The sequence below is a fragment of the Silene latifolia genome, chromosome 9 (assembly GCF_048544455.1).
Source record: "Silene latifolia isolate original U9 population chromosome 9, ASM4854445v1, whole genome shotgun sequence".
In the NCBI taxonomy this organism is placed as follows: Eukaryota; Viridiplantae; Streptophyta; class Magnoliopsida; order Caryophyllales; family Caryophyllaceae; genus Silene; species Silene latifolia.
In genome coordinates this window covers 219190894-219207975 of record NC_133534.1, presented here as the reverse complement: position 1 = coordinate 219207975, position 17082 = coordinate 219190894, and positions in this window count along the sequence as shown.

Sequence of the window (17082 nt, the reverse complement as noted above, 5' to 3'; positions counted from 1 at the left end):
AACAAGACAAAAATCTAAAGCCTTGTCCACCAAATTTCGGTTTCTATGTTTGTAATATGGAGTCCATTTTATTTTTGTCAATTGTACAATTGTATGTCATGTGACATGTGACATGTCTTATGTCATGTTTTAATTTAAAATGCATATTTAACAAATTAAATATCATTTATAAATTAAATAAATCATATTTAACAAATTGACTAGTAATGTAAAATTACTTTCTCATAAAATGGTCATTTAATTACTAGTTAGTATAATTCACAATATCTTGTAATTATAACTAACCTATCATTCTCATCTCGCGCGTTTCGCAAACACCGATTAATTTTAGTAATATAACTTCTTAAATTACTAAATAAAATCTCATTTAATCACATTATAATAAGATGTCATTTTCTCTCTCTTATGATAATTTGTTCAATTTTAAGGAATTAATTAATCGGTATACAATTAATTAACCTTTTCAATTAAGGGAATCGTCCTTTAGGTGTGACCTCAAGGGATCAACTGATCACCACCGTCGCACGACAGTAATGTCAAACTCTAGCCAGCCAATCATTACCGATATGTGTGGATCAGTTGACTATATATATGTAATGTATCATCCCTTCCGTATTCTTGTAATGAGATTTAATAATGATATTTAAATCATGTGATCGCACTATTGTTGAGGACACATTTCCCAACAATCTCCCACTTGTCCTCGACAAGTGTGCATCACCAATTCTCTTGTCCTATTACTATCTCCCACTCAATGCAAGGTGTCTTTGAGGTCGTACTTGCAAGTGATCATATCGAGAGTGGTTTCCTCGATCCGGAGAATAAGCGATTGACCGGAATTTATCCACCATGGATACCTTCCGAGCGTGGCCACGCATTTCCAGTTCATTACTCCTCGAGTGGCCCGAGATATTGTTTTAACACGACAAGGGGTGGACAATTCTATCGCACTTATTCCTTCGAGTAGCCACAGCCATCATAACCCAAAATATGTCCATTTGACCCCATTTACGAAGGTCGTAGTAACACAAATCAAAGTTAATCTGAAACTGTGCCATCTTAGGCGAACAGTCTTTAGTCAAAAGAATTGACTCATTAGAATACTATAGTAGCTCTCGCCACGACCAGGCTTTATAAATTTGCCAGAACTCTATAAGCGGTCCTTTGCCCGACAAAGTGTTCCTAACGATCTGCCTATGTGATTGACTAGTCATCTCACATGACTCCATGGCACTTGAACTTGCCATCAATCGCATCACACTCTAGTCACTTCGAGACGTCACCTCATATAAGTGACTATGGGCGAATACAATGCTAATCCGTGTTCACTTTAACGGGGTTCAATTGTCTCTACAACCCGTTTGGATGTAACAAAGTATAATAAAAGAGTTTTTAAAGTAAAACTCGAACGACAAATGCGATTATCACATATGAATAGTCAATGCCAGATTACTATTTCATGTTCTATAATCTAATTTGATCTTGTACATAGTTGTTCATTTCGATTCAATTGAAATGACATGACTCATCATGTTTAGCCTTTGAGAAGGCTTTGGTTAGTAGGTTTTATCAATTTCTTGTACCTTACTCAACCTCACTACATACTCGTTTTCCTTTGTAATGTATACATTTGCATTACAAAACTTTCAGAGTACGTGTCGAGATCCAATCAAGACATAGGCCCTCTAGCCTAAGAATAGCTCCCACTTTGTTTTCAAAGTGTGCGGGACTCATCTTTCTTGCACATCTCATGATCGCAAGTGTACTCAATTTCCGTTATAAATATCTCTCGTTGTTCTTTATTGCCTAGAACGATTCTAGAAAATCTACTTCTTAATTAACATTGCCACAATGGTATCTTAACCATCCTAGTGTGTTTTGATTATGGTTTTGTCGGAAACCATGTGCAATCTCAATTGTCAATTGTCACTTGTGTAACACCCTTACACAATATTGCATCATAAACACTTTGCTTTACTTCCTTAATGCTTCTGCAAGCACTTAAGGGTAATCTTTATAGCTTACTTGGTAAAGATTACTTAAATTCGATTTTTGAAAACAATTCATCATACTCAAAGCATATGAAGTGTTATACATCATTTCTTTTTAATTGATTTGGCAGCGGAAGCAAATGAAATCAATCAAATATGTTCAATTTAATTGAACTAGTCATGAATCTTGTCAACATAAGACTTCTTACTGACGCTAATATCATGTGGATTTATCTTCATAAATCTGGATATTCAAGATGTATTATAATGCTCCAAAAGTCTTAAATCATTCGCAATGATCAATATGTCATCCACATATCGGACTAATTAAAATTCCGTAACTCCCACTAAACTCCATGTATAAACACAACTTCTCGACTTATCGAGAAATGTTTTATCACATGATCAAAAATGTTGATTCTAACTCATTGATGTCCTACTTAAGATTCTCTCTTAAGTTTCACATTATCTTAGGATTGCAAGAATCTTCAAAACTCAAGACATGTATTGAATACATTCCTTCTAATTGAAGAAGTGGGTTTTAGATTCGCTTGCTATGTATTTCATAACTTCATAATGAAACACAATCCCTAAGAAGATCCAAATAGACTTAATCATTTCAATTAGTGCAAAACCCTTTGCAACCAATCTTGCTTTGAAATATCTCTTTATTAGTGCAAAACTCTTTGTCACTAATCAAGCCCTTTTGTTTCGGATTTTCATGGCTCTAAGCCTTGTATTGAGTTGTGACTTAAACACTCTTATGTAAGTCATATGTTCATTACTTTCTAGAAGTAATCAACTTGAATCAACCAATTTCTTTTGTAAGTTATAAGCTCTTTACTTTCTTAAAAGTAGCATGAATTCATCATTTTTAACAAGTGACGAATTTAACCTCCTCGGTTTTAAAGAAACAATATTTTACACAAAACGTCTCATGTAGCCAAGAAAGACCAGTTTCTTGCGACATAACATTCTCTGTGGCTCTTGAATAATTTCTCCCACTCTGTCTTCTAAAATAAACTTGTATTTTAGAAAGATGACTTTCACGAGCAAATAAGAAAAGAAAGGGAAAAATGAGCATTTGTTTCTTGTGAAAACTTACAAATATGGTACCCTTACCATTTCATATCTCATATGATTTAGTTGAAAAAATAATTTAGACAAAATGATAAAATCCCCAAGGGATCAAGTAACTCAAAGTAACTTGATCGAAGTCCAAACCATATCGAATAGCGTTTGATTTCTTATCCAACCACACATTGTCCCATAATGTGTGTTAAGAGAGAGTAACTTGTGATATTTAAATCACCTTTCCTTTGGCTTATATCAAAGTCTTCACTTTGATAATCCCATCACGACCAAATCGTGATTCTTTGAATACTTTGAACTTCTTCAAAGATTTCTCTATTTACCTTAGTAAGTGAACATATTAGTGTCAACTTAAATCGTTGGTAAAAGAAAATGATCAACCTATTTTGGATCAATGATTTACAATCTCGATCTCCTTTTCAACCAAAAGGTACGAGATATCTTGCTTTGAATACAAGATACGCATATACCATTAACAATCTAGTGGTTTCAAGAGTACTCGATAACTCTTTGCATTCATCATTCCAAAATTTTAAGGTTTAATCTTGGGTTACCAATTTTGAGTCTTGCATCATCTTCATGATATATCATTCTAGTTTGGTTTAGAATATAATCACCTTGATAATGGGCTAGCCATACATCAAATCGTGGTGTATAGGGTCACAAAAGTGAAACCTCTTTTGTATCTTAACATGTTTGTATTCTTATTTAGAGTTTATGCACTTAATAGTCACAATTAAGTACAACTCCAATCCCGAAAACTAGATTTAGTACACAATGACTCTATCTCTCGATATTGTTGCTAGTCGTCATATTCTAATCATTCTATGTATCGCATACAATGATGAAAACCTCCACTGGTTTCTAATACTGACGAAATGGTACTAGCAAAATTTATGTCAATCATATAAACATATAAAGAAGAAGATCCTATTAGATGTCCCACAACTAATTTGTTGATCCTTCAATAATTTGGGGTAGTTTCCTCTCTAGTGTCTAACATTTAAGACAATGGAAATTTTATCGGTCGGAATTGATAGGTTTAGTATCGTCATTCTCAACAACTTTACTTTTAACATTACCTTGTATCAATTCCATTATAATCTTTACTTCTTGAACCTCGTCCTCATCTTAACGGTTTAAGAGAATGCTCCCACTCATTTCAATGAGTCTTTGCTTTGAGAAACAAAATTGAATCCATGAAGATTACTCTTCATTTGTTCGTTTTTAGTCTTAAAACTTTCATTGAAGTGGTTGCACTATTTTGGTCAATTACTTAATTCGACAAAACTAATTACCAAAATAATTTATCGCTTCAAGGTACTTAATTCAATTAAGCATATGAAACATAGTCCATTGTTAGTAGAAGTGTTAGTCAAGAATCAAAAACCTGTTTGATAATGAATAACTTTAATCTATACTCTTTACAAGAGATCCTTAGCAATGGTTCGTTTGAGGTTTTAGAAGCAAATTCAAATTTTGTCTTTAGTTACGATGTTTTAATGGAGATTCGTTATCAAAATCGAAATGATATCGTATATGAATTGTGGTAAAGAAATAGAACAATATAACAACGGAATAGTGGAAAACTTAACATTTATCGTTTCATTAATACTTGTAAACAAGTATAGCATTTACATAGTGACCTCTACCCAACTATGATAAATGATTCCAAGATCCAAATTCATATTAACTTGGGCACGGTGGGGCCGATACATCCCTTATCAATAATACTCGGTGGATTAACTCTTTAATCGATTCTACTTTTAGAACTCTTGGTCGATAAAATTACATTAACATTTATCTTTAGCCCAAAACACATCCGACAAGGGCACGGTGGGGCCGATACATCCCTTATCAAAAAACTTTTGTTGAGTTCAACCCAAATTTCGAATAAATGTGTCCATGATCCAAATCCACATTAACTTGGGCACGGTGTGGCCGATACATCCCTTATCAACATGAATTCGGTGGATTAACATTCATCACCCACTTCCCCTACGTAACAAGGTTTGTACCCCGGTGTGGCCGAGCGCACTCCCTCACGAAATAGGTTTTCATGGTTTCTACTCTTTGGTAAGGCTAAGTCTCAATTGTTTATTTTAGCGAGAGGTCATGTCAATTTATTATCTATCACGTTTTAAGTGAACTAAAGCGGTGAACTACGATAATTGTAATTGACACGGTCGATAAACTCGATAAAAAGACAATGCATGTTTAGTTATGGCGATTTAGCAATGCATGTGACATAAAATAAAATGCAAGCATAAAAGTAAATAAATCCTAGTATGGCCTTTCCTAAAATAGAAAAACTATTTAACTATTACATTTCGGAAACCAACTCCATTGGTCCCTTGAACTTCGGTTGTGACACGCATCTCGAGGTAACACCGTCTTTATGTATCGCCATTCTTGAAGAAATCCGTCTTTGGGAACTCCGGAATGAATAAAATTACATAATAAATTACATAATTTCCTATTATACATTTGTAACTAAAATAAAATAAATCTATTAAATTACAAAACGGTGATACGAGATCACAATAAAATTACAACCGAATCGATATTCCCATACATTTCGGGAAATACCAATTAAAATCTAAGGCCATACTAAGCAAAATTACATAATTCAAAATTACATAAATTAAAATTATGACAATCATAAAGAAAATGCAGCATTATAATATGTATGAACATGCTCAATTTTATGCTAAATCGCCTTTGAATAGCCAATATCGTATATTACTCGGTTTTTACGGATTGCGTGATTTCAACATTTTATAATCACAAAAATACATAAACTCATATTTATGCATAAGTTAATTACCCTAACCTCTTAGGACTCAAAATTTAGTCTTCACTAATAATTTGACCATAATTAACCTATATTTTATAGAATTGTTCATAAATGGACCAAAAATTACAAAAATAAGCTATAAACTTCAAATAAATCACAAAATTTCAAATAAATTCAAAATTTGAAATTTAAACTCATGAACATTCTGGAAAAATACCATGACACTCATAATGTTCAAAAACTTAGGTTAAAAAATTTCGAAAATTTTCCGGAAAAACAATGTTGCGGTTTATCGGTTTTAACAAAAATAATCATAAAAACATGGAAAAATTATATTCATAAACTTTTAAATTTTAGATCTGATAATGATAATAAAATGCAACATTTTATGTTTTTCTTTTGTCATAGAGTATGTTTTATCAATATTTCACTAATAAAGTCACTATTCATGCCATTTTTCTTCAAAAATCCATAAATCATGCAAAAAGACTTCATTATAGCCTATTATTTTACACACATCTTGTAAAATTGAATGTGACAACATACTAAATTTCTATGACCAGATTCGAAATTTATCTCATATTAACCTATTTATCACTTAAATCCGAATTTAATAATGAAAAATCCATTTTTCGAGCATAAGAGCTCATAAAATTATGAAAATTCCCAGATCATCTAAAAATAATATATGAGAAAACATATCCAAAAACCACTGGAAAATTCGAAGTTTAGCTAATTTTCGTCCAAAAATGACATTTTTATCATAAAAATCACATTTTAATGCCAATATTATATAAAATGAACAATAAAATCCATAAATTAACCAAAATATCCTAAATACATTTTAGGATCAGAAACTTTAACATGCAAAAATTATTTTCGTGATATGTCATAATAACACAAATTTACAAGTTTTATATGTTAATCGTATAACTCGGAAAAACTTTTAACCGATTTGCATGCAAACAACCAAGGCTCTTGATACCGATTGAAGAAAATGTAGATCTATATACTAACATATTCATATATGTTTTAATTTAATTTGTCATAAAATTAAAGTTGGATTTTATGCATGCAAACTAAAACAAAAGAAGATAAGAAAACATTTTCTCACCATATGAATTCGGTCATATTGGGCACCAACAAGATCTCCTTCTTGTTAGTTCTTGAGCTTTCCAATAATGGATGAACATACAAAAATCCCAAAGTAGAGATTCTCCAATTAGTAGCACCCAAGACAATCCCTTAATCCCACAAATAAACATGTACTAGATGTTTGTATTGTAGTTTACCTTAAAATCTATTACTAATACTCATATACTACTTCTAGTAATCTTAGTAATTTCTATGAACAATTTTAATCAAATACTCATCTTTTTAATGAATATTAAGGAGAGAGAAGAGAGAATATTCATGAACATTTTGCATGTTATATGAGAATGAAAGATGTGTGAATTAAGAGAATAAAAATTCTCTATTATCCCACACAAAAACCGGTGGCCTAAGGCTTGCATAGACCATAATTATTTTGCTTTTTGTCTTCACAAGACAAGTAGGTGTAAGGCTTTTTGCATGGTCAAGTCACTATCAAGTGTCTTTAGACAAAAGAATAAGACAAATGAACAAGACAAAAATCTAAAGCCTTGTCCACCAAATTTCGGTTTCTATGTTTGTAATATGGAGTCCATTTTATTTTTGTCAATTGTACAATTGTATGTCATGTGACATGTGACATGTCTTATGTCATGTTTTAATTTAAAATGCATATTTAACAAATTAAATATCATTTATAAATTAAATAAATCATATTTAACAAATTGACTAGTAATGTAAAATTACTTTCTCATAAAATGGTCATTTAATTACTAGTTAGTATAATTCACAATATCTTGTAATTATAACTAACCTATCATTCTCATCTCGCGCGTTTCGCAAACACCGATTAATTTTAGTAATATAACTTCTTAAATTACTAAATAAAATCTCATTTAATCACATTATAATAAGATGTCATTTTTTCTCTCTTATGATAATTTGTTCAATTTTAAGGAATTAATTAATCTGTATCGGTATACAATTAATTAACCTTTTCAATTAAGGGAATCGTCCTTTAGGTGTGACCTCAAGGGATCAACTGATCACCACCGTCGCACGACAGTAATGTCAAACTCTAGCCACCCAATCATTACCGATATGTGTGGATCAGTTGACTATATATATGTAATGTATCATCCCTTCCGTATTCTTGTAATGAGATTTAATAATGATATTTAAATCATGTGATCGCACTATTGTTGAGGACACATTTCCCAACAGTGTGAACCATTTGTCCTTGTTCATAATGCACTTGTGACTCGTTGTGTTAGACCATTTATCCTTGTTCATTAGTCCTCGTGAGTCGTTCTGTTAAACAATTGAACTTGTTCATTACTCCATGTGACTCGTTGTGTCAACCATTTGTCCTTGTTCATTACTCCATGTGACTCATTGTGTCAACCATTTGTCCTTGTTCATTAGTCCTTGTGACTCGTTGTATAAACCATTTGTCCTTGTTCATTAATCCTTGTGAGTCGTTGTGTTAAACAATTGTACTTGTTAATTAGTCCATGTGACTCGTTGTGTGAACCATTTGTCCTTGTTCATTTGTCCTTCTGACTCGTTGTTTAAACCACTTGTCCTTGTTCATTAATCTATGAGCCGTTGTGTTAAACAATTGTACTTGTTCATTAGTCCATGTGACTCGTTGTGTGAACTATTTGTCCTTGTTCGTTAGTCCTTGTGACTCGTCGTGTAAATCGTTGTTCATTAATCCTTGTGTTAAAACAATTGTACTTGTTAATTAGTCCATGTGACTCGTTGTGTGAACCATTTGTCCTTGTTCATTAGCCCTTGTGTCTCGTTGTGTGAACCATTTGTCCTTGTTTATTAATAAATGTGACTCGTTGTGTGAACCATTTGTCGTTGTTCTTTAGTCCTTGAGACTCGTTGTGTTAAACAATTGTAATTATTCATTAGTCCACGTGACTCGTTGTGTGAACCATTTGTCCTTGTTCATTACTCCATGTGACTTTTTGTGTAAACCATTTATCCTTGTTCATTAGTCCTTGTGATTCGTTGTGTTAAACAATTGTACTTGTTCATTAGTCCATGTGACTCGTTGTGTGAACCATTTGTCCTTGCTCATTAGTCCTTGTGACTCGTTGTGTAAACAATTTGTCCTTGTTCATTAGTCCTTATGACTCGTTGTTTCAAAACAATTGTACTTGTTAATTAGTCCATGTGACTCGTTGTGTGAACCATTTGTCCTTGTTCATTAGTCCTTGTGTCTTGTTGTGTTAAACAATTGTACTTGTTCATTAGTCCATGTGAGTCGTTGTGTGAACCATTTGTCCTTGTTCGTTAGTCCTTGTCACTCGTGGTGTAAACCATTTGTCCTTATTCATTAATCCTTGTGTTAAAACAACTGTACTTATTCATTAGTCCATGTGACTCGTTGTGTGAACCATTTGTCCTTGTTCATTAGTCCTTGTGACTCGTTGCGTAAACCATTTATCCTTGTTCATTAGTCCTTGTGAGTCGTTCTGTTAAACAATTGTACTTGTTCATTAGTCCATGTGACTCGTTGTGTGAACCATTTGTCCTTGTTCATTAGTCCTTGTAACTCGTTGTGTAAACCATTTGTCCTTGTTCATTAATACTTGTGCCTTGTTGTGTTAAAACAATGGTACTCGTTCATTAGTTTATGTGATTCGTTGCGTGAACCATTTGTCCTTGTTCATTAGTCCTTGTGACTCGTTGTGTAAACCATTTATCCTTGTTCATTAGTCCATGTGACTCGTTGTGTGAACCACTTGTCCTTGTTCATTAGTCCTTGTGAGTCGTTGTGTTAAACAATTGTACTTGTTCATTAGTCCATGTGACTCGTTGTGTGAACCATTTGTCCTTGTTCATTAGTCCTTGTGACTCGTTGTTTAAACCATGTCCTTATTCATTAATCCTTGTGACTCGTTATGTTAAAACAATTGTACTTGTTCATTAGTCCATGTGACTCGTTGTGTGAACCATTTGTCCTTGTTCATAATGCACTTGTGACTCGTTGTGTTAGACCATTTATCATTGTTCATTAGTCCTCGTGAGTCGTTCTGTTAAACAATTGAACTTGTTCATTACTCCATGTGACTCGTTGTGTCAACCATTTGTCCTTGTTCATTACTCCATGTGACTCGTTGTGTCAACCATTTGTCCTTGTTCATTAGTCCTTGTGACTCGTTGTATAAACCATTTGTCCTTGTTCATTAATCCTTGTGAGTCGTTGTGTTAAACAATTGTACTTGTTAATTAGTCCATGTGACTCGTTGTGTGAACCATTTGTCCTTGTTCATTTGTCCTTCTGACTCGTTGTTTAAACCACTTGTCCTTGTTCATTAATCTATGAGCCGTTGTGTTAAACAATTGTACTTGTTCATTAGTCCATGTGACTCGTTGTGTGAACTATTTGTCCTTGTTCGTTAGTCCTTGTGACTCGTCGTGTAAATCGTTGTTCATTAATCCTTGTGTTAAAACAATTGTACTTGTTAATTAGTCCATGTGACTCGTTGTGTGAACCATTTGTCCTTGTTCATTAGCCCTTGTGTCTCGTTGTGTGAACCATTTGTCCTTGTTTATTAATAAATGTGACTCGTTGTGTGAACCATTTGTCGTTGTTCTTTAGTCCTTGAGACTCGTTGTGTTAAACAATTGTAATTATTCATTAGTCCACGTGACTCGTTGTGTGAACCATTTGTCCTTGTTCATTAGTCCATGTGACTTTTTGTATAAACCATTTATCCTTGTTCATTAGTCCTTGTGATTCGTTGTGTTAAACAATTGTACTTGTTCATTAGTCCATGTGACTCGTTGTGTGAACCATTTGTCCTTGTTCATTAGTCCTTGTGACTCGTTGTTTAAACCATGTCCTTATTCATTAATCCTTGTGACTCGTTATGTTAAAACAATTGTACTTGTTCATTAGTCCATGTGACTCGTTGTGTGAACCATTTGTCCTTGTTCATAATGCACTTGTGACTCGTTGTGTTAGACCATTTATCCTTGTTCATTAGTCCTCGTGAGTCGTTCTGTTAAACAATTGAACTTGTTCATTACTCCATGTGACTCGTTGTGTCAACCATTTGTCCTTGTTCATTACTCCATGTGACTCGTTGTGTCAACCATTTGTCCTTGTTCATTAGTCCTTGTGACTCGTTGTATAAACCATTTGTCCTTGTTCATTAATCCTTGTGAGTCGTTGTGTTAAACAATTGTACTTGTTAATTAGTCCATGTGACTCGTTGTGTGAACCATTTGTCCTTGTTCATTTGTCCTTCTGACTCGTTGTTTAAACCACTTGTCCTTGTTCATTAATCTATGAGCCGTTGTGTTAAACAATTGTACTTGTTCATTAGTCCATGTGACTCGTTGTGTGAACTATTTGTCCTTGTTCGTTAGTCCTTGTGACTCGTCGTGTAAATCGTTGTTCATTAATCCTTGTGTTAAAACAATTGTACTTGTTAATTAGTCCATGTGACTCGTTGTGTGAACCATTTGTCCTTGTTCATTAGCCCTTGTGTCTCGTTGTGTGAACCATTTGTCCTTGTTTATTAATAAATGTGACTCGTTGTGTGAACCATTTGTCGTTGTTCTTTAGTCCTTGAGACTCGTTGTGTTAAACAATTGTAATTATTCATTAGTCCACGTGACTCGTTGTGTGAACCATTTGTCCTTGTTCATTAGTCCATGTGACTTTTTGTGTAAACCATTTATCCTTGTTCATTAGTCCTTGTGATTCGTTGTGTTAAACAATTGTACTTGTTCATTAGTCCATGTGACTCGTTGTGTGAACCATTTGTCCTTGCTCTTTAGTCCTTGTGACTCGTTGTGTAAACAATTTGTCCTTGTTCATTAGTCCTTATGACTCCTTGTTTCAAAACAATTGTACTTGTTAATTAGTCCATGTGACTCGTTGTGTGAACCATTTGTCCTTGTTCATTAGTCCTTGTGTCTTGTTGTGTTAAACAATTGTACTGGTTCATTAGTCCATGTGAGTCGTTGTGTGAACCATTTGTCCTTGTTCGTTAGTCCTTGTCACTCGTGGTGTAAACCATTTGTCCTTATTCATTAATCCTTGTGTTAAAACAACTGTACTTATTCATTAGTCCATGTGACTCGTTGTGTGAACCATTTGTCCTTGTTCATTAGTCCTTGTGACTCGTTGCGTAAACCATTTATCCTTGTTCATTAGTCCTTGTGAGTCGTTCTGTTAAACAATTGTACTTGTTCATTAGTCCATGTGACTCGTTGTGTGAACCATTTGTCCTTGTTCATTAGTCCTTGTAACTCGTTGTGTAAACCATTTGTCCTTGTTCATTAATACTTGTGCCTCGTTGTGTTAAAACAATGGTACTCGTTCATTAGTTTATGTGATTCGTTGCGTGAACCATTTGTCCTTGTTCATTAGTCCTTGTGACTCGTTGTGTAAACCATTTATCCTTGTTCATTAGTCCATGTGACTCGTTGTGTGAACCAGTTGTCCTTGTTCATTAGTCCTTGTGAGTCGTTGTGTTAAACAATTGTACTTGTTCATTAGTCCATGTGACTCGTTGTGTGAACCATTTGTCCTTGTTCATTAGTCCTTGTGACTCGTTGTTTAAACCATGTCCTTATTCATTAATCCTTGTGACTCGTTATGTTAAAACAATTGTACTTGTTCATTAGTCCATGTGACTCGTTGTGTGAACCATTTGTCCTTGTTCATAATGCACTTGTGACTCGTTGTGTTAGACCATTTATCATTGTTCATTAGTCCTCGTGAGTCGTTCTGTTAAACAATTGAACTTGTTCATTACTCCATGTGACTCGTTGTGTCAACCATTTGTCCTTGTTCATTACTCCATGTGACTCGTTGTGTCAACCATTTGTCCTTGTTCATTAGTCCTTGTGACTCGTTGTATAAACCATTTGTCCTTGTTCATTAATCCTTGTGAGTCGTTGTGTTAAACAATTGTACTTGTTAATTAGTCCATGTGACTCGTTGTGTGAACCATTTGTCCTTGTTCATTTGTCCTTCTGACTCGTTGTTTAAACCACTTGTCCTTGTTCATTAATCTATGAGCCGTTGTGTTAAACAATTGTACTTGTTCATTAGTCCATGTGACTCGTTGTGTGAACTATTTGTCCTTGTTCGTTAGTCCTTGTGACTCGTCGTGTAAATCGTTGTTCATTAATCCTTGTGTTAAAACAATTGTACTTGTTAATTAGTCCATGTGACTCGTTGTGTGAACCATTTGTCCTTGTTCATTAGCCCTTGTGTCTCGTTGTGTGAACCATTTGTCCTTGTTTATTAATAAATGTGACTCGTTGTGTGAACCATTTGTCGTTGTTCTTTAGTCCTTGAGAATCGTTGTGTTAAACAATTGTAATTATTCATTAGTCCACGTGACTCGTTGTGTGAACCATTTGTCCTTGTTCATTAGTCCATGTGACTTTTTGTATAAACCATTTATCCTTGTTCATTAGTCCTTGTGATTCGTTGTGTTAAACAATTGTACTTGTTCATTAGTCCATGTGACTCGTTGTGTGAACCATTTGTCCTTGCTCATTAGTCCTTGTGACTCGTTGTGTAAACAATTTGTCCTTGATCATTAGTCCTTATGACTCGTTGTATCAAAACAATTGTACTTGTTAATTAGTCCATGTGACTCGTTGTGTGAACCATTTGTCCTTGTCCATTAGTCCTTGTGTCTTGTTGTGTTAAACAATTGTACTTGTTCATTAGTCCATGTGAGTCGTTGTGTGAACCATTTGTCCTTGTTCGTTAGTCCTTGTCACTCGTGGTGTAAACCATTTGTCCTTATTCATTAATCCTTGTGTTAAAACAACTGTACTTATTCCTTAGTCCATGTGACTCGTTGTGTGAACCATTTGTCCTTGTTCATTAGTCCTTGTGACTCGTTGCGTAAACCATTTATCCTTGTTCATTAGTCCTTGTGAGTCGTTCTGTTAAACAATTGTACTTGTTCATTAGTCCATGTGACTCGTTGTGTGAACCATTTGTCCTTGTTCATTAGTCCTTGTAACTCGTTGTGTAAACCATTTGTCCTTGTTCATTAATACTTGTACCTCGTTGTGTTAAAACAATGGTACTCGTTCATTAGTTTATGTGATTCGTTGCGTGAACCATTTGTCCTTGTTCATTAGTCCTTGTGACTCGTTGTGTAAACCATTTATCATTGTTCATTAGTCCATGTGACTCGTTGTGTGAACCACTTGTCCTTGTTCATTAGTCCTTGTGAGTCGTTGTGTTAAACAATTGTACTTGTTCATTAGTCCATGTGACTCGTTGTGTGAACCATTTGTCCTTGTTCATTAGTCCTTGTGACTCGTTGTTTAAACCATGTCCTTATTCATTAATCCTTGTGACTCGTTATGTTAAAACAATTGTACTTGTTCATTAGTCCATGTGACTCGTTGTGTGAACCATTTGTCCTTGTTCATAATGCACTTGTGACTCGTTGTGTTAGACCATTTATCCTTGTTCATTAGTCCTCGTGAGTCGTTCTGTTAAACAATTGAACTTGTTCATTACTCCATGTGACTCGTTGTGTCAACCATTTGTCCTTGTTCATTACTCCATGTGACTCGTTGTGTCAACCATTTGTCCTTGTTCATTAGTCCTTGTGACTCGTTGTATAAACCATTTGTCCTTGTTCATTAATCCTTGTGAGTCGTTGTGTTAAACAATTGTACTTGTTAATTAGTCCATGTGACTCGTTGTGTGAACCATTTGTCCTTGTTCATTTGTCCTTCTGACTCGTTGTTTAAACCACTTGTCCTTGTTCATTAATCTATGAGCCGTTGTGTTAAACAATTGTACTTGTTCATTAGTCCATGTGACTCGTTGTGTGAACTATTTATCCTTGTTCGTTAGTCCTTGTGACTCGTCGTGTAAATCGTTGTTCATTAATCCTTGTGTTAAAACAATTGTACTTGTTAATTAATCCATGTGACTCGTTGTGTGAACCATTTGTCCTTGTTCATTAGCCCTTGTGTCTCGTTGTGTGAACCATTTGTCCTTGTTTATTAATAAATGTGACTCGTTGTGTGAACCATTTGTCGTTGTTCTTTAGTCCTTGAGACTCGTTGTGTTAAACAATTGTAATTATTCATTAGTCCACGTGACTCGTTGTGTGAACCATTTGTCCTTGTTCATTAGTCCATGTGACTTTTTTTGTAAACCATTTATCCTTGTTCATTAGTCCTTGTGATTCGTTGTGTTAAACAATTGTACTTGTTCATTAGTCCATGTGACTCGTTGTGTGAACCATTTGTCCTTGCTCATTAGTCCTTGTGACTCGTTGTGTAAACAATTTGTCCTTGTTCATTAGTCCTTATGACTCGTTGTATCAAAACAATTGTACTTGTTAATTAGTCCATGTGACTCGTTGTGTGAACCATTTGTCCTTGTTCATTAGTCCTTGTGTCTTGTTGTGTTAAACAATTGTACTTGTTCATTAGTCCATGTGAGTCGTTGTGTGAACCATTTGTCCTTGTTCGTTAGTCCTTGTCACTCGTGGTGTAAACTATTTGTCCTTATTCATTAATCCTTGTGTTAAAACAATTGTACTTGTTAATTAGTCCATGTGACTCGTTGTGTGAACCATTTGTCCTTGTTCATTAACCCTTCTTACTCGTTGTGTGAACCATTTGTCCTTGTTTATTAATAAATGTGACTCGTTGTGTGAACCATTTGTCCTTGTTCATTAGTCCTTGTGACTCGTTGTGTTAAACAATTGTCCTTATTTATTAGTCCACGTGAATCGTTGTGTGAACCACTTGTCCTTATTCATTAGTCCATGTGACTCCTTGTGTAAACCATTTATCCTTGTTCATTGGTCCTTGTGAGTCGTTGTGTTAAACAATTGTACTTGTTCATTAGTTCATGTGACTCGTTGGGTGAACCATTTGTCCTTGTTCATTAGTCCTTGTGACTCGTTGTTTAAACCATTTGTCCTTATTCATTAATCCTTTTGACTCGTTATGTTAAAACAATAGTACTTGTTCATTAGTCCATGTGACTCGTTGTGTGAACCATTTGTCCTTGTTCATTAGCACTTGTGACTCGTTGTGTTAAACAATTGTACTTGTTCAATGTCCATGTGACTCGTTGTGTGAACCATTTGTCCCATTTCATTAGTCCTTGTGATTCGTTGTGTAAACCATTTATCCTTGTTCATTAGTCCTTGTGACTCGTTTTGTTAAACAATTTTACTTGTTCATTAGTCCATATGACTCCTAGTGTGAACCATTTGACCTTGTTCATTAGTCCTTGTGACTCGTTGTGTAAACCATTTGTCCTTATTCATTAGTCCTTGTGACTCGTTGTGTTAAAATAATTGTATTTGTTCATTAGTCCATGCGACTCGCTGTGTGATCTATTTTTCATTGTTCATTAGTACTTGTGTCTTGTTGTGTTAAACAATTGAACTTGTTCATTAGTCCATATGACTCGTTGTGTGAACCATTTGTCCTTCTTCATTAGTCCTTGTGACTCGTTGTGTTAAACAATTTATCCTTGCTCATTAGTCTTTATGAATCGTCGAGTTAAACAATTTTACTTGTTCATTAGTCCATGTGACTGGTTGTGTGAACCATTTGTCCTTGTTCGTTAGTCCTTGTGTGAGCAATTTGTCCTTGTTCATTAGTCCATGTGACTCGTTGTGTAAACCATTTATCCTTCTTCATTAGTCCTTGTGAGTCGTTGTGTTAAGCAATTGTACTTGTTCATTAGTCCATGTGACTCGTTGTGTTAAAACAATTGTACTTGTTCAATAGTCCATGTGACTCGTTGTGTATTATTTGTCCTTGTTCATTAGTCCTTGTGAGTCGTTGTGTGAACCACTTGTCCTTGTTCATTAGTCCAAGTGACTCGTTGTGTAAACCATTTATCCTTATTCATTAGTCCTTGTGAGTCGTTGTGTTAAACAATTGTACGTGTTCATTAGTCCATGTGACTCGTTGTGTGAACCATTTGTCCTTGTTCATTAGTCCTTGTGACTCGTTGTTTAAACCATTTGTCCTTATTCATTAATCCTTTTGACTCGTTATGTTAAAACAATTGCACTTGTTCATTAGTCTATGTGACTCGTTGTGTGAACCATTTGTCCTTGT